Source organism: Haematobia irritans, chromosome 5 (assembly GCF_050003625.1).
Source record: "Haematobia irritans isolate KBUSLIRL chromosome 5, ASM5000362v1, whole genome shotgun sequence".
NCBI lineage: Eukaryota > Metazoa > Arthropoda > Insecta > Diptera > Muscidae > Haematobia > Haematobia irritans.
Genome location: NC_134401.1, coordinates 10,510,599 through 10,535,303, shown reverse-complemented (window position 1 = coordinate 10,535,303; position 24,705 = coordinate 10,510,599).

Below are 24,705 nucleotides of genomic sequence, written 5' to 3'. Positions count from 1 at the left end.
GAAAATTTTGTCAAGATTTTATTTCTATAGAATTTTTTGTCAAAATTTTACTTCTATAGAATTTTTTGTAGAGATTTTATTTCTATAGAAAATTTTTTCAAAATTTTGTTTCTATAGAAAATTTTGTCAAAATTTTGTTTCTATAGAAAATTTTGTTTCTACAGAAAATTTTGTCAAAATTTTGTTTCTATAGAAAATTTTGTCAAAATTGTATCTGTGTAGGAAAATTTGGACAAAATTTTATTTCTATAGAATATTTTGTTAAAATATTATTTTTATAGAAAACTTTGTCAAAATTTTATTTCTATAGAATATTTTGTTGAAATATTATTTTTATAGAAAATTTTGTCAAAATTTTATTTTTACCGAAATTTTTGTTAAAATTTTATTTCTATAAAAAATGTTGTAAAAGTTTTTTTTTTATAGAAAATTTTGCCAAAATTTTTTTTCTATAGAAAATTTTGCCAAAACTTTTTTTCTATAGAACATTTTATCAAAATTTTATTTCTATAGAATATTATATCAAAATTTTATTTCTATAAAACATGTTGTTAAAATGTTATGTTTATAGAAAATTTTATCAAAATTTAGTTTCTATAGAATATTTTGCTAAAATTTTATTTCTATAGAAACTTTTTTCAAAATTTTATTTCTATAGGATATTTTGTCAAAATTTGATTTTTATTGAACATTTTGTCAAAATTGTATTTCTATAGAAAATTTAGTCAAAATTGTATTTCTATGAAAAAATTTTTAAAAATTTTATTTCTATAGAAAATTATTTGAAAATTTTATATCTATAGAAAATTTAATCAAACTTTTATTTCTATAGAAAATTTTTTGAAAATTTTAAATCTATAGAAAATTTAGTCAAATTTTATTTCTTTAGAAAATTTTCTCAAAATGTTATTTCTGTAGAAAATTTAATCAAAATTTTATTTCTTTAGAAAATTTTCTCAAAATGTTATTTCTATAGAAAGTTTTGTCAAAATATTATTTCTTTAGAAAATTTTATTTCTATAAAAATTTATGAAGAACCTCTAGATTGGAGAGGAATTTGATTCCTATAGAATATTTTATCAAAATTTTGTTTCTATTATGTCAAAATTTTATTTCTATAAAAAATTTTGTAAATATATTATGTTTATTGAAAATTTTATCAAAATTTTGTTTCTATAGAATATTATGCTAAAATTTTATTTTGTTATTTCCATAGAAAATTTTGCAAAATTATATTTCTATAGAAAATTTAGTCAAAATTTTATTTCTATAGAAAATTTAATCAAAATTTTATTTTTATGGAAAATTTTTTAAAAATTTTATTTCTATGGAAAATTTTTTTAAAATTTTATATCTATAGAAAATTTAATCAAAATTTTATTTCTTTAGAAAATTTTCTCAAAATGTTATTTCTATAGAAAGCTTTGTCAAAATTTTATTTCCATATGAAATTTTGTCAAAATATTATTGCTATAGAAATTTTTATCAAAATTTTATTTCTATAGCAAATTTTGTCAACAATTTATTTCTATAGAATATTTTGTCAACATTTTAGTTCTATAAAATATTATGTCAAAATTTTATTTCTTTTAAAAATGTTGTCAAAATTTTATGTTTATAGAAAATTTTATCAAAATTTTGTTTCTATAGAATATTCTGCTAAAATTTTTTTCTATAGAAACTTTTTTCAAAATTTTATTTCTATAGAATATTATGCTAAGATCTTATTTCTATAGAAACTTTTTTCAAAATTTTATTTCTATAGAATATTATACTAAAATTTTATTTTTATTGAAAATTTTGTCAAAATTTTATTTCTATAGAAAATTTAGTCAACATTTTTTTTCTATGGAAAATTTTTTAAAAAATTTATTTCTATAGAAAATTTTTTCAAAATTTTATTTCTTTAGAAAATTTTCTCAAAATGTTATTTCTATAGAAAGCTTTGTCAAAATTTTATTTCCAAATGAAATTTTGTCAAAATTTAATTTCTATAGAAAATTTTATTTCTGTAGAAAATTTATGAAGAACCTCTAGTTTGGAGAGGAATTTGATTCCTATCGAATATTTTATCAAAATTTTATTTCTAAAGCAAATTTTGTCAAAAATTTATTTCTATAGCAAATTTTGTCAAAAATTTATTTCTATAGCAAATTTTGTCAAACTTTTTTTTTTATAGAAAATTTTGTCAATTTTTTTTTCTATAGAAAATGTTGTCAAAATTTTATTTCCATAGGATATCGCTTTTCCTAACCTAACCTTCGTGCCTGTAAGCTCTGGCTTATCCATTCTTACAATGCCGATGTAATTGATCAAAATCCCTGCGTTGCCAATGGTGTGACCCGCATACCTTTAACTATTTTAGTGTCATATTTTAGGCTTCTGTCCTTGAGGTATGATCGTAAAATTCTCAACAGAAACGTCTATCCTGGCAATGAAAGTTAATCAAATTTATATACAGGTGGCCCTAAGAAGGCAAGGGTAACTACATACTTAGTGTCATATTTTAGGCTTCGGGCCTTGGAGATTGTAACATTCTTATCAGAAATGGCAATATATAGATACCTAGGAATAAAAGTTAATAAGATTTAAAATTTAATAAAATCACCCGAATTTATTCTGATAATTGGTTGATAGTTTTGCTGCAAGTAGAGGATGCTGATGAGGAATGTGGTAATTCCGAAACAGCTGTACATCCAACCATCTTGCAGTCTATAGGGCTTTGCCCAAATAAATTTGACAAGCATACTTTTCCTCTGTTGGTTAAGCTACACTTGTAGTTTAGTCAATGCATGGTTTTAAGCTGAGATCAAAACAACAATAATTTAATACAATTTGTGTAAAGCATCCATAAAAAAGTTTCGTTCAACCAGAGTCGAGGGAGAAATTTCGCTCAGTCCCCTCAAAGAATAGATCTGGGTATGTATGGTTCTAATATGAATGGGACCTAAAATATAACATCGCACATAGACTACTTAAGTATAGTAATGTAATGGAAATGTGGCTCCATTGTTAATCAATTATATAAAATTTTTTATCAATACAGATCTTCAGGCCTACAGTTAGCAACATTCTCCTAGAAATTACCTCTGATTTCCCACTGAACACATTCACATATAAATAGAAGCTGTTCACAGCAGAACTTTGTTTAGTAACAAATGAACAAAAAACACACAAAAACAATTAATTAAAACTCTGAGGTTTGAACTGTTAAACAAACAATATAATTTCGATTTAGTAGAATGTTGAAGGACTCATTGATGCAGAATGATGGTGACATCACCAGCAACACTAGCATTCAGGATTCCAACAGCATTCTCTTGAAAATTCATTACGTGTCAACTCGTTGGCAAGATTATAAAATATACACATCACGTTGTTGTTGATGGTTTTGGCAGTGATGGTAGAGGAGTGACACGTTTGCATCTCTTCCACCAATATTGCATGTACTCACATAACTGGCCTTGGTAGAATGCAGCATATTCTCGCATTCTCCTAAAGGGTATGTAGACACGCACCAAAAACACGCATACACACACACACGCTCGCTCTTACTCCCTCTCATTCTTGACACTATGGAATTTAATACATCAACAACACATGAATTTATTATGAAGTGAAGACACCCAATAGCAATGAGTATTCATGGAGTATACACTCCATGCCATGAACATATGGCTTTGGTGAAGAGTGAATGACTGAGAGTATTTTTGTTGTATTATAAATGCATGAATTTTAGTTGATGACTAGAGCTCAGCTGTATTAACACAGTCAAGGAATAAAAAATCATTGCATTGTATATAAGAGAATGTATATACACATACGTGTAAGAGAAAGAGAGAGAGGGAGAGTGTATGGTGAGCTACATGTTGCATATAAAGTTGGTACCTCTTTAACTATTGTGTTAGAATTTTTACTCCTTTTGATCAATGAATGTATGGCTTTGTTGGGATATTGTGTGTTTCATGTAACCCCCTTCCACACACTTACATTACGCAGCTTCTATAAAGAAAATCATCGCTTTAAAATTAAAGCAACTTTGACATTGTTCTTTAGCACTTCGTAAGTGAGTGTTTCATTGCGAAAGGAAATAAAAGGGAAAGGAGAGTTGAATAAAAAAATTTTCTGTAAAAAAATGATACAATGCATTAAAAATTTATATCAGTATGCATTAAAAATTTATATCGATATGTACACAGACCGAATTTATTAAGCTTTTGATGATGCACCATCTCCTTAAATTTTTTTTTTTAAATTTCTTACCAAAAATTTAAGTTCGAGATGGTCTTACTATTCGTGAATTTCTTAGTACATTTTTCTCATAGGGCTATGTCCTATGAGCTGGATTACTAAAAATTAATGACTTCACAAATATAGCGGTGACATAGTTACGGATGTCTGATATGTATTGCCATGAACTTCAGGTTGCTATCGTTTCTAAACCGCGCGTCTGACACCTGAAAGATTTATTGCAGAGACCGTTTATTTTCTTGTTTACAAGCTTACAAAAGCATTTTGATCTATTGCATTCAGAAATAAAGTTATTCGTAAAGGAAATAATGTTATCCAAGCGTGATAATGGGATTGCTTTATATTTGGCTTGACAGCCATAAGTGGCTCCCGTCACAACGCTCCAGCATTTAAATGTGTATAAATCTTTTTTATCGTACCTTTGCTCGTTACCGTGATACCGATAGTATGGCATCGTGTCTAGAAAGTGGACGAAAAAACAGCGATATCAACACCGAAAAGTGAAGGCCAGATTTTATCGAAATCCAAGTCACAATGGTAGAAAACTTGCTCATGAGATGAACATATCGCTAGAACTAAAAAAAATGAGCTTGGACTAAGGCCACTGAAGTTCCAAAAAGTGTAAGAGCTCACCGATACACAATAAGTTAGACTGGTAAGTGGCAAGGAGTTGCTTCATTTGCCCTATTTGGTTTTCTCTGTTGAGAAGTCAGCCGAAATTTACTCCTTCGATTGGCCATCAGAACCCAAGTGCCACCGATGGTTATGGTGTAGGCGTAACGTTCAATGCGTCCCCTTCTTATACATCGACCGTGTGGTCACAATAAAAGCCGAATATTATTGGGAAAATATCCTAAAGAAGCCCTGGACACACGTCACCGTCAACCAGCAATGGTTTAAAAGAAGGTTCCTCGCTTCATTTTTACCCCATAATGGCCACCAAAATCTGCGGATCTCAATCCCTTTAACTTTTGTGTCTGGGACATTTTGGATTTATACTAAAAAATAACAATGCATCGATCATCTCAAGATGACACTTTTCCGAGAATGGGCCTCAAGTGCCGCCAATGGTAGTTTTTTGGGCCGCCGTAAAAGCCAATATTTGCTCCCCCTCGTGTTCATCGAGCATGGAGACAAAATAATGTCGAATATAGTCAGAAAAATTGCCTAAAGACAGTATTGATGCCTTGGGCAGACAAACATTTAGGCCGCAGATCATGGTCATTGCAACAGGGTTCAGCACCATCACAATCAGCACTCGTGCTCGTTGAGCGTGGAGACAAAATAATGTCGAATATACTCAGAAAAATTGCCTAAAGACAGTATGTTATTGATGCCTTGGGCAGACAAACATTTAGGCCGCAGACCATGAATGGTTTAAAAAGGATGTTCCTCGCTTCAAAACGTCACCAAAGCCATCTTAATCCTTTGGACGTTAGACTGCGCTTGCGGGTTTTTTTTAGAGTAAGGTTGGCACTAAAGAAATACCAAAGTGTAGGCTGATTATCGCTTCCTATTCATATTCATCAAATGTAATGCCGAATATTATCTGGAAAATATTCTAAAGACGGTAGTAAAACCCTAGGCTGGCAAAAATTTTCTTAAAAAGGGGTTTCCTCACTTAATTCTTACCGCACAATGGCTATCATGGCTATATCTCAGGATGTCAATCCGTTAGACTTTTGTGCCTGGGACATTTTGGAAGGTAAGATTGGTACGGAACTTTACCGATAATGGTCCAAAATTACCCAGAGCCACTTTCGTGAGGTGTGTGATAGCTTTATCGGCCGTATAAGGACAATAATTGGTGCCAAAGATAGCCAATTCAAAGAAATCTAAACTAGTTCTAGAAGTTTCTGTTACTTTCGACGTTTTTTATGTATAGCCATTTCATATTGATCACCCTATATAATCAATGTAAATATAATTTAAAAGGAAATTTAGCTTCATAAACTACCAAAATTATATGAACTTTTATTAGCTTTTGATCATATCCAAAAAAATTTTTTTTTTCAAAAATCTTATAACTTTTGCCTTTACTCGCTCCACCCTAATATGCCAATGAATATAGAAATAGTATAGAGGAAAAAAAAAACGCTTAATTGTTATGCCGCTCACACAATTTCCCAGTAACACAATTGAATGTATGCAAAAATGATTGTGTCTATGGGTGTGTGTGTGTGTGCGTGTTGTGCCTATTATGCTTTGAATATGCAAACATCAAAACCCCACTTCAACTTCAACTCAAACAAAAATACCCCTGGCCCCCTATTCACTCTATTGCAACTAACCATCCATCCAACAGTCTACTCAACTGGTGTGAGCATATGTTTCATTTCTACATACCTTTCAACAATTTGATGTACTCTTGGCAGGGATGGAAAATGCAGTACTATAGTACTTTTTTCAATACTTTTTCACCCCGGTCAGTACCGTAGTACCCCCGCGAATGATTTAGTACCTTTTGTGTAGACATTTTTGAGTCGATATCAGATTTATGGTACAATATCTTTGACAAAATATTTTAATATTTTGAGAAAGTCTTTATCAACCTTATTTGCTAATAGTCTTTTACAAATATGGCAAAACAGACATGTTCATGTGGGAAGAAAATCTCGATTTTGTAAAAGACATAGTCAAAAACAGGATTTTATTGATCTTCAAGAATGTTTTAGTCGAAAAAAGAATGCGATTCTATATTATCGATTTTTTATTTCGGTAGAAAATGTTGTCAAAATTTTATTTCAATTGAAAATTTTGTAAAAATTTTATTTCTATAGAAAATGTTTGCAAAATTTTATTTATATATAAAATTTTGTCAAAATTTTATTTTCTTTAAAATTTAGCCTCTTGACAATAATTTTCCAGCGAAATTTTTGTAAAAAGTACCTTTCCGCTCATAAAATACCTTTTTTGTACTTTCTTAAAAATTGTATTTTCCATCCCTGACTCTTGGCATAGATTTGTTTGATTGTAAGCCATACAGGACAGGAGTGAGTCGTGTATGTGTGAGATCTAAAAAGCCACTATGTGAGTCACAGAGAAAAAAAAGAAAAAGAGTTGAGAGTTCTTTAATTTGTGATGCCTTTGGCACTCAAAGTGTATGAGAGTCCTCTTTTGAATGGCATCAAAATTCCATTGTTGAAATATTTTACTCTTATCTCGCTATGTTATTGTGTGTTTGTGAGAGGGAGTGTGTGCTTTGTGTCTTCTTAAATAATTAGGTTTCTGTTTTTAGTGGATGAGTTAACAGTCGGTTGGAAACGCAATGAATTAAAGAAAAGAAAAAAATTATTTAAAAAAATTTATATTAATTAAAAAAAAAAAAAAAAATATATATATATATATATATATATATATATATATATATATATATATATATATATATATATATATATATATATATATATATATATATATATATATATATATATATATGTAGTATAATAAAACGCACGACCGTTCAGCTCAACGTTCCATTTATTACTGACTTTTAGAAAAAGGTATGAGAGTAACTCTAGTGTATTTACATAAGTGTACAGAAAAAATAAAAAATACATAACATTGAAGCTTAGGACTATATACATACATAATGAAACTGACTACTCCTTATATATAATTACACGGCTAAAATACAAAATGAAATATAAATAACATTGAAAAATAGAATTATAATTAGAGAGAAATACGAAAATAGAAATATAAAGAAATAATATGAAAATATATACACACATTTAGAGAGCCTAACATACATACTGCTACAACTCGACCATCCTGACAAATAAAGATCACCTGATCTTTCCTGCACAACCCCTTGGTCGACTACACCCTAGCCATGGTCGAATATTACCTACAGCCCATACTCCATTATATGGGATCCTCGATTGCTGGAATCCGTCCACATCCTGCAAAACATATCTGTCGTTCCCTAGCACCTTCGTCACCTTATAAGGTCCCTTAAACTTCGGTATCAACTTTCTGGAGGCACCCACAGTGGAATCAAAGTTCCTCACCATAACGTAGTCACCGACGGCGTAATTATTCGGTGGTCGTCTCTTCCTGTCAACATATCTCTTATTGTACTCCTGCACCCTCTTCTGTCTCGATGCGGCCTTCCGCCTAATGACATCGTGTCCTTCGCATCCAACATTACCCACTTCCTCAGCGAGAAACTCACCCAAAGAATCCACAATATGTCCCCTCTGACTGGTACCAAAAAGCATAACACTAGGATGGCGGCCTACTGTCCTGTGTACCGTATTGTTAAGAGCATGCTCAATTTTCTCTCAGGACAAATTGCTACAAAATGGTCTTTGCTGCCACATCCATAGCACGTTCCTGGCTCTCTTTTAGGTTTTCTGCATTCGGCTGAATAGTGACCCATACAATTACAATTATAGCATCTTACTCTTTTCTCGTTATATCGCTTTGTTGTATCCACAGTAGTTTCTCCATTATTCAACGCAATTTTTGAGAAAGCCTGATGTAAATTTGCCTTGTCTGTATAGCATTGTACATTTGCTTGCATTCGTAAATTTTTGTCTGGTATACCATCAATGAGGTAGTCTATCAATTCGCTCTCTTCCATTGCCAATACACTAGCCATAACTATTTTTTCATTATAATAGTCGAAGAAGCTTTCGCCTATCTGCCACTTTCGCTCTTCAAATTTACGACGAGCCACCAACTTATTTTCCTTTGTTCCAAAGAGATCACCCATTTCTCTTAAAACGGAGTCAATATTTGCTGTGACGTAATCTGCTTTGGAGTGTAGCCACATTTGTACTTTCCCCTTCACTTTACACATCAGTAATGCTTTTAGGGAAATTTCATCGACATCGTAAACAGCAGCAATGTTTTTGAATTGCGATATCCAAATCCCAGCATCAATCGTTCCATCGTAGTCTGGTAACAGCTCTTTCAAAATAGCAACAGACATCGCATTGTTGTTGTTTTTCTTCATCGCACCACCCGTCATGAAGTCTACATTAATACTTCTGGTATACTCTTGTTGTCTCTTTAAAAATTCATTTTCTTTTTGCAGCAACTCCTTTTCTCTTTTTAATAGGTCTAGTTCTCTTCTCATTAGGTTTACTTCATATACACCACCAACGGCCATTCGTATGCCCTCATCGTTCATTTGTCTACTTTCATTTGTACCACCATCGTCAGCCTCTTGCACACGTGCAGTTCTTCGACCATCTCTCATTTGCCTATCCTCATTTGTCGCCTCATCTTCTCTTGATGAGTTGCTACCATCAACTCTCATTTGTATACTCTCATTTGTCGGTTCACAAGCACTCATTTGTTTACTCTCATCAGACTTCATCTGTTTCATTTCAACCACCGCCAACATCGTTTGTGTTTCATTTGTGTTGTCAACCTCGGCACTCATTTTAGAATTTTCGTCCGCATCGATCATTTGTATCATGTTGTTGGTTTCTATTTGTAATTCGTTGCCTTTTTGAGTTGTTGTTTTTATGCTGTCGCTGTCCTCCGTTGGGCAAGCGCCTCTGCCCTCAGCAGGTATTCTTGACAATCGCAAAATCAACTGACTTTTTGTGCCCGACGTTGCTATGCCCAGAGTACGGCACCATTCGCGCAACTGCTCTGCCGTGTATGACTTATCATTTAAATTTGAGTCCTCCATTTTTGGCAAACACACAAAAGAGAGAAAAAAAATCGGTCTTTTTTTCAAATTATAGTCAGGAATATGAGCTCTATCCTACTTCTGAAGTTTGTAGTATAATAAAACGCACGACCGTTCAGCTCAACGTTCCATTTATTACTGACTTTTAGAAAAAGGTATGAGAGTAACTCTAGTGTATTTACATAAGTGTACAGAAAAAATAAAAAATACATAACATTGAAGCTTAGGACTATATACATACATAATGAAACTGACTACTCCTTATATATAATTACACGGGTAAAAGACAAAATGAAATATAAATAACATTGAAAAATAGAATTATAATTAGAGAGAAATACGAAAATAGAAATATAAAGAAATAATATGAAAATATATACACACATTTAGAGAGCCTAACATACATACTGCTACATATATATATATATATATATATATATATATATATATATATATATATATATATATATATATATATATATATATATATATATATATATATATATATATATATATATATATATATATATATATATATATATATATATATATATATATATATATATATATATATATATATATATATATATATATATATATATATATATATATATATATATATATATATATATATATATATATATATATATATATACTAGCGTAACCCGGCCCGCTTCGCTGCGCCTTCCAAAGCGTATTTGTAGGAATATTTTGCGTAAGTTAGTCAACCATAACCTTCGTGCTGAAAACAAATTCGAAAAGGTTTGAATTCTTTCAAACAAATCCGACTACGTGCTTTTTCGTTTATAGGTACAAATACGACGGATATGCATATGTAAAACGGTTCGTCTTAAAAAATGTCGGGGAGAGGGTGTACCCTTTCCTCCAAATTTTTTAAATAATGTTCTGTATTCAAGTAGTTGGACAATCTTCTATATTTCTTGTGAATTTTAAGTGTGGTTTGTCAAGGAAAGGTATCCTTCTTCTCAACATATCTGAAAATTGAGCACTACATTATAATAACATAGAAAGAATTACTCTTTCCCATCCAATAAATCGGAAAAAGCAAAAGTAGTAAAAAATTTTACCACATTAATATTTGCTAAAATGTTGGAAAATGATGCACCCTCTACGTTGGCTGCCAATTTCATGTAAATTTAAGTTCTTTACTAAAAAGAAGTCAGGCAGAAGCCTGTGCATAAAATATGTCATAAAATTATGTATCGAGTTCCCATTTACAGAAAACCCTCTACTTACAATTTAAGAAAAAACAAGTATAAACGGCCGTAAGTTCGGCCAGGCCGAATCTTATGTACCCTCCACCATGGATTGCGTAGAAACTTCTACGAAAGACTGTCAGCCACAATCGAATTACTTGGGTTGTGATAGCTTAAATAGTTTCTAAATTGTGTGTTAGTCCATACGTGGTATACATTAGACAAAAAAAAGTATGTGTAGGTAAGTCTACAAATAATTACGAATCGATATGGACTTTTGCACGGTACGTAGGGAGCCAGAATTGAAATATCGGGGTCGCTTATATGGGGCTATATACAAATATTGATATGGACCAATTTTTGTGTGATTGGGGATCGATTTATCTGAGGGCTATATATAACTATAGACCGATATGGATCTAGTTAGGCATGGTTGTTAACGGCCATATACTAGCACAATGTACTAAATTTCAACTGACTCGGACGAAATTTGCTCCTCCAAGAGGCTCCAAAACAAAATCTCGGGATCGGTTTATATGGGGGCTATATATGATTATGAACTGATATGGACCACTTTTAACATGGTTGTTAAATATAATATACTAACCACGTACAAAATTTCAACCAGATCGGATGAATTTTGCTTCTCCAAAAGGCACCGGAGGTCAACTCTGGGGAACGGTTTATATGGGTGCTATATATAATTATGGACTGATATGAACCAATTCCTGCATGGTTGTTGGATACCATATACTAACATCACGTACCAAATTTCAACCGAATCGGATGAATTTTGCTCTTCCAAGGGGCTCCGGAGGTCAAATCTGGGGATCGGTTTATATGGGGGCTATATATAACTATGGACCGATTTCGACCAATTTTTGCATGGGAGTTTGAGGCCATATATTAACACCACGTACCAAATTTCAACTGAATCAGATGAATTTTGGTCTTCCAAGAGGCTCCGGAGGTGAAATCTGGTGATCGGCTTATATGGGGGCTATATATAATTATGGACCGATGTGGACCAACTTTTGCATGGTTGTTAGAGACCATATACTAACACCATGTACCAAATTTCAGCCGAATCGGATGAAGTTTGCATCTCTTAGAGGCCTCGCAAGCCAAATCGGGGGATCGGTTTATATGGGGGCTATATATAATTATGGACCGATGTGGACCAATTTTTGCACGGTTCTTAGAGATCATATACTAACACCATATACCAAATTTCAGCCGGATCGGATGAAATTTGCTTCTCTTAGAGGCTTCGCAAACCAAATCGTGGGATCGGTTTATATGGGGGCTATATATAATTATGGACCGATCTAGACCAATTTTTGCATGGTTGTTAGAGACCATATACTAACACCATGTACCAAATTTCAGCCGAATCGGATGAAGTTTGCATCTCTTAGAGGCCTCGCAAGCCAAATCGGGGGATCGGTTTATATGGGGGCTATATATAATTATGGACCGATGTGGTCCAATTTTTGCACGGTTCTTAGAGATCATATACTAACACCATGTACCAAATTTCAGCCGGATCGGATGAAATTTGCTTCTCTTAGAGGCTTCGCAAACCAAATCGTGGGATCGGTTTATATGGGGGCTATATATATAATTATGGACCGATCTGGACCAATTTTTGCATGGTTGTTAGAGACCATATACTAACACCATGTACCAAATTTCAGCCGGATTGGATGAACTTTGCTTCTCTCAGAGGCCTTGCAAGCCAAATCGGGGGATCGGTTTATATGGGGGCTATATATAATTATGGACCGATGTGGACCAATTTTTGCATGGTTGTTAGAGACCATATACTAACACCATGTACCAAATTTCAGCCAGATCGGATGAAATTTGCTTCTCTTAGAGGCCTCGCAAGCCAAATTTGGGGGTCCGTTTATATGGGGGCTATACGTAAAAGTGGACCGATATGGCCCATTTGCAATACCATCCGACCTACATCAATAACAACTACTTGTGCCAAGTTTCAAGTCGATAGCTTGTTTCGTTCGGAAGTTAGCGTGATTTCAACAGACGGACGGACGGACGGACATGCTCAGATCGACTCAGAATTTCACCACGACCCAGAATATATATACTTTATGGGGTCTTAGAGCAATATTTCGATGTGTTACAAACGGAATGACAAAGTTAATATACCCCCCATCCTATGGTGGAGGGTATAAAAACGGACAAAAGGGAACCCTCTCCCCACCATCGCTCTACTCCGACCTGATATCGAACTATCACGTACCCTATATTAATTTCACAAACTATTCAATGGTCCCTATAAATTCTATCGAAGTAAATCGACAAAGTTTATTTCAATTTTCCCCTTCCCCAACCAGATATCGAAAAATCATATACCTACTAATCATCAATCATGTATACATTTAATCCCCTCCTCCCACGTTCCCTGTAAATTTCAAGTAGATCGGAGATGTTTAAATTTTGCTCTATTGTTTTAAAGGGACGTCACTTTTCCCGATACAATATCGACAAACACCGTAGTGAATATCATCCCTAACTTTCCCTGAAAATTCTTGAAACTTTCCTTCAAGTGTGGGGCATGGAAGGTTGCCTCTTCGTTCATAACCTTCCCCCACTGCTTTTGTTAATTTCAAGAAAACTTACTAATTTTTGTTTTTTTTGTAGCTTTAGAGGAAGACCTCCTCCCCGACCAAATATCGAAAAGTGATGTAGCGTATCTTTTGTAAACGTCCCAGAAAATGTAAAGCAAATTATAAGCCTAAAGGGGCGACCTCTCTTCCATTCAAATATCACAAAATCAAATATCAACTATTAATATCGTAACCTCTCCTCAGTCCTCTGCAAATTTCAAGTAACTCGGTAAAGTTTAATTGTTTCTCTGTATGTACTTAAGAGAAGCGGATGTCTCCCTATGCCCTTTTATTTTTATTAAAAAATCAGGAACCTGATATAAATTTCATAGCCTCACCCATTTGTTCCGTAAAATTTCAGTCGGGGGAGTTTAGTTTTGTTTTCACTGTACTTTAAAAAAAAGTCGGGCAAAGGGGTGGCGCCCCTCCCCGACCAAATATCGAAAAATAATGTAGCAGATTTTTGTCTAAATGCCAACCCCAACATTCTATGAAAATTTCAAGCAAATCGCATAATTTTGTTCCAAGTTTCAAAAAGTAGGGCAAGGGGGGGGGGCCTCCCCTGTCCACATATGAAATCATCAGGTACCCCATATTAATTCCATAACCTCACCGCATGTTCTCTGTAAATCTCAGATAATTTAGAGAATTTTAGTTTTTCACTGTACTTTAAAAAAAGTCGAACAAAGGGGAGGTCCCCCTCCGCCACCAAATATCGAAATATAAAGTAGCGGATCTTTGTCTAGATGCCAACCCCAACCTTCAATGAAAATTTCAAGCAAATCGGTCAACTTTGGTCCAATTTTCAAAAAGTCCGCCAAAGGGGAGGTCCCCCTCCACGATCAGGTGTCAAAAAATGAGGTACCCTATTTTCACCACATGAACGCCCCCTACGATCTCTGAAAGTTTCAAGTAAATCGGATCAGCCGTTTCGGAGCCAACTCGGTACATACAAACAAACAATCAAACAAACAATCAAAGAAACAAATAAACAAACATAGATTGAATTTTATATATATAGATTTAAATATTTATTTAATTAATATGATGAATATTTTTATGGGGTTTTGGAGTGGAGGATAAGCTTCTTACTTCATGCTACAAACGAACTCTTAAACCGAAAAAATGAGGAATTTTTTCAAATGTTTGAGAATTTGAGAATAAATTTTTACGTGTTTTCCATTACATGGCTGAGCGCTAACGTGCTGCAAAATCAACTTGTCGTGTCTTTCCAAGTATTGTGGTCGATTATCACGCTCAAACTCATCAATTGAGCTCGATATAAAGCTCTTGTGATAGTTTCACTTGGTTTTAGCAGCTCATACAAGGGTTGCCTTTTATATTTCGGTATAAGAGAATAAAAACTAAGAATCATCATAGTCGAAAATCGCTTTAATGTTTTTCAAAATATGCATGCGTTTGAACCATTTTTCAACCTTTTCCCACTCTTATTGTGGTTGAGATAGGAATTATTTCTTTCTTTTGTTTTACTTTGACAAAATCTAAAAAATATCCTGTTGGTGCTTTTTTATTTAACCTACTGTCAAATATTTTAAATTTTCATGTGTTTTTGTTAGGCCAACTTTTTCATGAACCATGTAAATGTTGTCCTCAAAAATCTCAGCAACAAGCGTTAAAAATGTGTGAAAATGTCATTTTAAGGGATTTAGCTGGGAGAATAAATTCTTTAGAAAATATTTTAATATATCAACACTTTTTTCGTATATATATATTACAAAAGAATCTTCAGGCACTTGATATTATAATTCACTTTGTCAAAATGACTGGGTGAGGATAAAACTTCGGGTATTACATTTAAGTTTTTGTTATTTTCGTTTTATTGTTTAAATATACAAGCAAATTTTAATTCTTTAAGTTTGAATTGAGAAATTCTTATGGTTTCTTGAAAAAACAAAAATCTATATAACTAAACAGTAAACAATTTTTTTGTGTGCAAACATTTTTTGATAGAAAGTTTTTGACCTGACTAAAAGTCAATAAAATTTTCCATACAAGCCTATTATCTTTAGAGTTTAGAGTTAGGTTAGGTTAGGTGGCAGCCCGATGTATCAGGCTCTCTTAGACTATTCAGTCCATTGTGATATCACATTGGTGAACTTCTCTCTTATCACTGCGTGTTGCCCGATTCCATGTTAAGCTCAATGACAAGGGACCTCCTTTTTATAGCCAAATTGCAGTGAAACCACTTAGAGAAGCTTTGAAACCCTCAGAAATGTCACCAGCATTACTGGGGTGGGATAATCCACCGCCGAAAAACTTTTTGATGTACTGTCGAAGCAGGCTAGCATGCTAACCATTGCACCACGGTGGCTCCCTAGAATTTAGAGTTAGAGTTATATTCTTTAGAGTTGTCCTTCACAACAAAAAGAAAATTTCCTCTTCAATGCATCCTTTGTGTGATTTTCCTCTTTTGTGGCATGAAATCAATGCCAAAAACAAGGAAAATCTAAAGTCAAGCCGACTATATATTGTCCTTTGCCACTCGAGCCCAAAATAATCGATCAAAATTTGGAGAAAATTTCTACAGAAAATGTTTTCAAAATTTTATTTCTATAGAACATTTTGTCAAAATTTTGTTTTTATAGAAAATTTTGTCAAAATTTTATTTTTATAGACAATTTTGTCAAAATTTTATTTCTATAGAAAATTTTGTCAAAATGTTATTTCTATAGAAAATTCTGTCAAAATTTAATTTCTATAGAACATTTTATCAAATTATCTTCTCTAAAAAAATGTTGTCAAAATTTTAATACTACAGAAAATGTTGCCAAATTTTATTTTTATAGAAAATTTTTTCTATGTTTAAGAAATTTTTGTCAAAATTTTATTTTTATAGAAAATTTTGTCAATATTATTACTACAGAAAATTTTTCAAAATTTTATTTCTATAGAAAATTGTGTCAAAATTTTATTTTTATAGAAAATTTTGTTAAAATGTTATTTCTATAGAAAATTTTGTAAAAATTATTACTACAGAAAATTTTTAAAAATTTTAGTTCTATAGAAAATTGTGTCAAAATATTATTATTATTATCGAAAATTTTGTCAAGATTTTAGATCTACAGAAAATAGTGTAAAAGTTTTATTTCTATAGAAAATTTTGTCCATTTTTTTTTAATAAAAAAATTTTGTTAAAATTTTATTTTTATTGACAATTTTGTTAAAGTTTTATTTCTACAGAAAAATTTGTAAAAATTTAATTTCTATACAAAATTTTATCAAATTATCTTTTCTAAAAAATTTTTGTCAACATTTTATTACTACAGAAAATTTTGTCAAAATTTTATTTTTATAGAACAATTTGTCAAAATTTTCTTCTTATAAAAAATTTTGTCAAAATTATTACCACAAAAAATTTTTGAAAATTTTATTTCTATAGGAAATTGTGTCAAAATATTATTATTAGAAAATCTATTATTTATTTTGATAAAAAATGTTGTCAAAATTTTATTTTTATAGACAATTTTGTCAAAGTTTTATTTCTACAGAAAATTTTGTCAAAATTTTATTTCTATAGAAAATTTTGTCAAATTTTATTACTACAGAAAATTTCGTCAAAATTTTATTTTTATAGAAAATTTTGTCAAGATTTTATTTTTATAGACAATTTTGTCAAAGTTTTATTTCTACAGAAAATTTTGTCAAAATTTTATTTTGAAAGAAAATTTTGCCAAAATTTCATTTCTATAGACAATTTTGTCAAAGTTCTATTTCTACAGAAAATTTTGTTAAAATTTTATTTCTATAGAAAATTTTGTCAAAATTTTATTTTGATAGAAAATTTTGTCAAAATTTTATTTTGATAGAAAATTTAGTCAAATTTTATTACTACAGAAAATTTTGTCAAAATTTTGATTTTATAGAAAAATTTTTAAAATTTTTTTAACTATAGAAAGTTTTGTCAAAATGTTATTTCTATAGAAAATGTTGTAACAATTTTGGTTTTGTGGAAGATTTTGTCAAAATTTTATTTTTATAGAAAATTTTGTCAAAATTTTATTTTTATAGACAATTTTGTCAAAGTTTTATTTCTACAGAAAATTTTGTCAAAATTTGATTTTGAAAGAAAATTTTGTCAAAATTTAATTTCTATAGACAATTTTGTCAAAGTTTTATTTCTACAGAAAATTTTGTTAAAATTTTATTTCTATCGAAAATTTTGTCAAAATTTTTTTTTGATAGAAAATTTTGTCAAAATTTTATTTTTATAGAAAATTTTTTAAAAATTTTTTAACTATAGAAAATTTTGTCAAAATGTTATTTCTATAGAAAATGTTGTAAAAATTTTGTTTTTATGGACGGTTTTGTCAAAATTTTATTTTTATAGAAAATTTTGTCAAAATTTTATTTCTATAGAAAATTTTGTAAAATTTTATTACTACAGAAAATTTTGTCAAAATTTTATTACTACAGAAAATTTTGTCAAAATTTTATTTTGATAGAAAATTTTGTCAAATTTTATTACTACAGAAAATTTTGTCAAAATTTTATTTTTATAGAAAATTTTTAAAAAATTTTTTAACTATGGAAAATATTGTCAAAATGTTATTTCTATAGAAAGGTTTTCAAAATTTTATTTCTATAGAAAATGTTGTAAAAATTTTGTTTTTATGGAAAATTTTGTCAAAATTTTATTTATATAGAAAATTTTGTCAAAATTTTTTTTTTTATTTCTATAGCAAATGTTTTCAATATTTTAATTCTATAGAAAATTTTGTAAAAATGTTATTTTTATAGAAAGTTTTGTCAAAATTTCATTTCTATAGAAAATTCTGTCAAAATTTTATTTCTATAGAAAATTCTGTCAAAATTTTATTTCTATGGAAAATTTTGTCAAAATTTTATTTCTATAGAAAATTCTGCCAAAATTTTATTTCTATAGAAAATTCTGCCAAAATTTTATTTCTTTCTGTCAAAGGTTTATTTCCATAGAAAATTTTGTCAAATTATCTTTTCTAAAAAATTTTTGTCAAAATTTTATTAGTACAGAAAATTTTGTCAAAATTTTATTTTTATAGAAAATTTTTTCAAAATTTTATAACTATATAAATTTTTATAAAATTTTCTTTTTCAAAAACAATTTTGTCAAAATTTTATTACTACAGAAAATTTTGTTAAAATTTTATTTCTATAGAAAATTTTGTTACAATTTTATTTCTATTGAAAATTTGGTCAAATTATTATTTTTGTAGAAAATTTTGTCAAAATTATATTACTATAGAAAATTTTTGTCAAAAGTTTAGTTCTATAGAAAATTTGTGAAGTGCTTGTTAGTTGTAGAGGAATAATTTGCAAAATCTACCAAAACATCAACAATTCTACCAAACAATAAGAAATCGACCATATTTGGTAGAATTCTACCAACTGTGGGTGGCAACCGTGCTTTCACCACTTTGTAGATACCGTGTCATATCTTTCACATTTATTGCGTGCTATGTAAAAAATATTTTGACAACATTTTGTAGACTTCAACAAAATCTCCAGACATATAGTTAAAATTAGCTACGTATTATTTGAGTAATTTTTGTAAGTTTTCGACTTAGCCGTGCTGATTTTACAAAGAAACTGTGGGTAGTTTGGCCATTTTTTAGGAAATTTTCAACCATGAGGAAATTCCATATAAAAATATTTTATTTTATTTTTTCTAATACAAATAGTTTTACTAGTAAATTTGTTGGAATTTTGTGATAATCAAAAAACTTTTAATGATTTCCTTAAAAATAAATATCAAACATTTTATGATGGTCGTAAAACAAAACATTCCGTTACCATTTGAAGATTGTCATTTTAAGCCTTTTTATACTGAAAGGATTGGAAAGCTTTTAGTTCATGTAGAGTCCATAAATGGTAAACATAAAAGTTTTTTTTATTACTAAAGAAAAACAATGACAATTCAACATTTCTGTACATTTTATATTCATCATAAAATAACCAAATAAATGGCTGTGTACACAAATGTCAAACTTTAATATTGAGAATTTAAGAATAATAGACCAGAATATGTTTGTAAATAAAAATAAAAAAATAATACAAAAATTAAAATTCTTTTGGGACCTATCAAAAACGAAAAATGATGATTTGTGTGGAAGGATCAATATTCATTAACTCAATGACTTTTGTTTTCTTGATTATTTGATGTGACCTTGCCTTAGGGATTTTGATATTGTTTCCGAGCCAAAGATGCTACTTCTTTAAAATATATTGCTTTAAATTTATGATCAATAAAATTAAAATTTTTATATCGATATCATTTCTCGAATTTGCATTATATTCGTGTTATATAAATTAAGCTATTCACTTACAACAAAAATGTCAGCTTAAATATCTAAATATAACGAATATTTCAAAGTAAATATGTTTTCTAATTTCAAAAATCCTGAAAATGAACATTTGCCCATATTTGAAGCGTTTTTGTCTGATTGCCTCAATTATTCCAAGACAACATGTCCGTTGCACGTTTTGTGAAATTTCTTTGTTGCACTTGATGTCCACCCGAGTATTTGGATTCAGGTCCACGGTTGCCACAGTTGGTAGAATTCTACCAAAAAAGGAAAACATATTTTACTGTTTGGTAGATTGGTAGAATTCTCAATGTTTTGGTAGATTTTGCAAAATATTTCTCTCCAACTAAGAGGTAATTCATATAATATAAATTTTCTAAAGAAATAAAATTTTGACAAAATTTTCTATGGAAATAAAATTTTGACAACATTTTGTACAGAAATAAAATTTTGACAAAATTTTCTACAGAAATAAAATTTTGACAAAATTTTCTACAGAAATAAACTATTGACAAAATTTTCTATAGAAATAAAATTTAGACAAAATTTTCTATAGAAATAAAATTTTGACAAAATTTTCTATAAAAATAAAATTTTGACAAAATTTTCTATAGAAATAAAATTTTGACAAATTTTTCTATAGAAATAAAATTTTGACAAAATTTTCTATACAAATAAAATTTTGACAACATTTTCTATAGAAATAAAATTTAGACAACATTTTCTATAGAAATAAAATTTTGACAAAATTTCCTATTGAAATAACATTTTGAAAAATTATCAATACAAAGAAAAATTTGACAAAATTTTCTATGGAAATAACATTTTGACAACATTTTCTATAGAAATAAAATTGTAAAAAAAAATTCTATAGAAATAAAATTTAGACAAAATTTTCTATAAAAATAAAATTTTGACAAAATTTTCTATAAAAATAACATTTTGACAAAATTTTCGATAGAAATAAAATTTTGAAAAAGTTTTCTATATAAATAACATTTTGACAAATTATATATAGAAATAAATTTTAGACAACATTTTCTATAGAAATAAAATTTTGACCAAATTTTCATAGAAATAAAATTTTGGCAAAATTTTCTATAGAAATAAAGTTTTGACAAAATTTTCTATAGAAATAAAATTTAGACAAAATTTTCTATAAAAATAAAATTTAGACAAAATTTTCTATAGAAATAAAATTTTGACAAAATTTTCTATAGAAATAAAATTTAGACATAATTTTCTATAAAAATAAAATTTTGACAAAATTTTCTATAAAAATAAAATTTTGACAAAATTTTCTATAGAAATAAAATTTTGACAAAATTTCCTATTGAAATAACATTTTGAAAAATTATCAATACAAAGAAAAATTTGACAAAATTTTCTATGGAAATAACATTTTGACAACATTTTCTATAGAAATAAAATTGTAAAAAAAAAATTCTATAGAAATAAAATTTAGACAAAATTTTCTATAAAAATAAAATTTTGACAAAATTTTCTATAAAAATAACATTTTGACAAAATTTTCGATAGAAATAAAATTTTGAAAAAGTTTTCTATATAAATAACATTTTGACAAATTATCTATAGAAATAAAATTTTACAAAATTTTCTATAGAAATAAAATTTTGACAAAATTTTCTGTGGAAATAAAATTTTGACAACATTTTCTGTTGAAATAAAATTGTAACAAAAATTTCTATAGAAATAAAATTAAAACAAAATTTACTATAGAAATAAAATTTAGACAAAATTTTCGATAGAAATAAAATTTTGACAAAATTTTATATAGAAATACAATTTTGACAAAATTTTCTATGGAAATAAATGTTTGACAAAATTTTCTACAGAAATAAAATTTTGATAAAATTTTCTATAGAAATAGAATTGGGACAAAATTTTCTACCAAAATAAAATTTTGACAAAATTTTCTACAGAAATAAAATTTTGACGAAATTTTCTATAGAAATAAAATTTTGACACAATAGGAATAAAATTTTGAGTACATGTTCGTTGGAAATAATTTTCTACAAAATTTTCTACAGAAATTTTGACAAAATTTCATATAGAAATAAAATATTGACAAAATTTTCTATAGAAATAAAATTTTGACAAAATTTCCTATTGCAATAACATTTTGAAAAATTATCAATACAAATAAAATTTAGACAACATTTTCTATAGAAATAAAATTTTGACCAAATTTTCATAGAAATAAAATTTTGACAAAATTTTCTATAGAAATAAAGTTTTGACAAAATTTTCTATGAAAAAAAATTTTTGACAAAATTTTCTATAGAAACAAAATTTGGACAAAATTTTCTACAGAAATAAAATTTTGACAAAATTTTCTATACAAATAAAATTTTGACAAAATTTTCTATGAAAATAAATCTTTGACAAAATTTTCTATAGAAATAAATTTTTGACAAAATTTTCTATAGAAATAAAATTTTGACAAAATTTTCGACAGAAATAAAATGTTGACAAAATTTTCTACAGAAATAAAATTTTGACAACATTTTCTATAGCAACAAAGTTTTGACAAAATTTTCTATAGAAATAAAATTTTGAAAAAATTTTCAATGGAAATAAAATTTTGACAAATTTTTCTATAGAAATAAAATTTTGACAAAATTTTCTATAAAAATTCAATTTTGACTAAATTTTCTCTAGCAACAAAATTTTGACAAAATTTCCTATAGAAATATCATTTTGACAAAATTTTCGATAGTAATAAAATTTCGACAAAATTTTCTATAGAAATAACATTTTGATAAATTATCTATAGAAATAAAATTTAGATAAAAATTTCTATAGAAATAAAACTTTGACAAAATTTTCTATAGAAATAAAATTTTGACAACATTTTCTATAGAAATAAAATTGTAACAAAATTTTCTGTAGAAATAAAATTTTAAGAAAACTTTCTATAAAAATAAAATTTAGACAAAATTTTCTATAGAAATAAAATTTTGACAAAATTTTATATAGAAATAAAATTTTGACAAAATTTTATATAGAAATAGAATTTTGACAAAATTTTCTATGGAAATAAATTTTTGACAAAATTTTCTATAGACAACATTTTTATTGACAACATTTTCTATAGAAATAAAATTGTAACAAAATTTTCTGTAGGAATAAAATTTAGACAAAATTTTCTATAAAAATAAAATTTAGACAAAATTTTCTATAGAAATAAAATTTTGACAAAATTTTATATAGAAATAAAATTTTGACAAAATTTTATATAGAAATAAAATTTTGACAAAATTTTCTATGGAAATAAATTTTTGACGAAATTTTCTACAGAAATAAAATTTTGACAAAATTTTCTATAGAAATACAATTTTGACAAATATTTCTACAGAAATAAAATTTCGACAACATTTTCTATAGCAACAAAGTTTTGACAAAATTTTCTATAGAAATAAAATTTTGACAAAATTTTCTATAGAAATACAATTTTGACAAAATTTTCTACAGAAATAAAATTTTGACAACATTTTCTATAGCAACAAAGTTTTGACAAAATTTTCTATAGAAATAAAATTTTGAAAAAATTTTCAATGGAAATAAAATTTTGACAAATTTTTCTATAGAAATAACATTTTGACAAAATAGGAAAAAAAATTTGAGTACATGTTCTGTGGAAATAATTTTTTGACAAAATTTTCTATAGAAATAAATTTTTGACAAATTTTTCTATAGAAATAAAATTTTCACAAAATTTTCTATAGAAATAAAATTTTAACAAAATATTTAAAAAAAATAAAAAAAAAAATTTATAGAAATAAAATTTTTTATAGATATAAAATTTTGTCAAAATTTTTGTTTTGTAGTAAAATTTTCTTCAAACTTTGGTAGATTATTTTTGGCTCGAGTGGCAACTGTGTTCAAGTTTCATTTAGAGCTCATATCTCTTCTGTACAGTGCCCAAAAACGTCGGTTCGATATATTAGTTATTTTAAGTCCTTCTAGTGATTATTAAGTCCTTCCAGTGCCTTCTCCGGGTTAACATTCCGGCCCTGGTTGACATAGTCCTATTTGCCCAAGTTATTCCAAGACCATGGTCTTTGGAGACGCTGTAAAATTTCAATGTTACACTTTCTCTCCATTGATGTCAGGATTGGTCTTATTACCCTGCCATATATCCAGTGCGTCACATTTGGATTCAGGCCTCATTTAAAGCCCAACTTTTCTGCATAGTGCCCAACATCTGTAGGCTTTCTCAGTGTTCTCTTTTTAAGTGGCTCTTCCTATTCAGTTTTCTGTATATATGTTAGTTACTCCTAAGTACTTTATTTCGTCAGACAGTGGTATCGTCTTGTTCAAAAAACTCGGTTCGATATATGAGCAATTTTAGTCCTTTTAGTTATTAGGGATAATTCTGTCTTCTACGCGTTAACATAGGCCCCCGGAGCTTTGCCTAGTCATATTCATCATCCTTAGTACCCTATCTGCCCTCCTGCAGAGTCTGCCCTCCTGCAGAGTCTGCCCTCCTGCAGAGTCTGATGGTGACCGACTCAAAATCATCTGCTGAATCGAAATATTGATTATAGACTCATGTAATCTGTTCAATATTTATGTCTTTCGTTTTTTTTTTTTGTTTTTCTTGTAATGGTTTTTGTGTCAAAACTCAT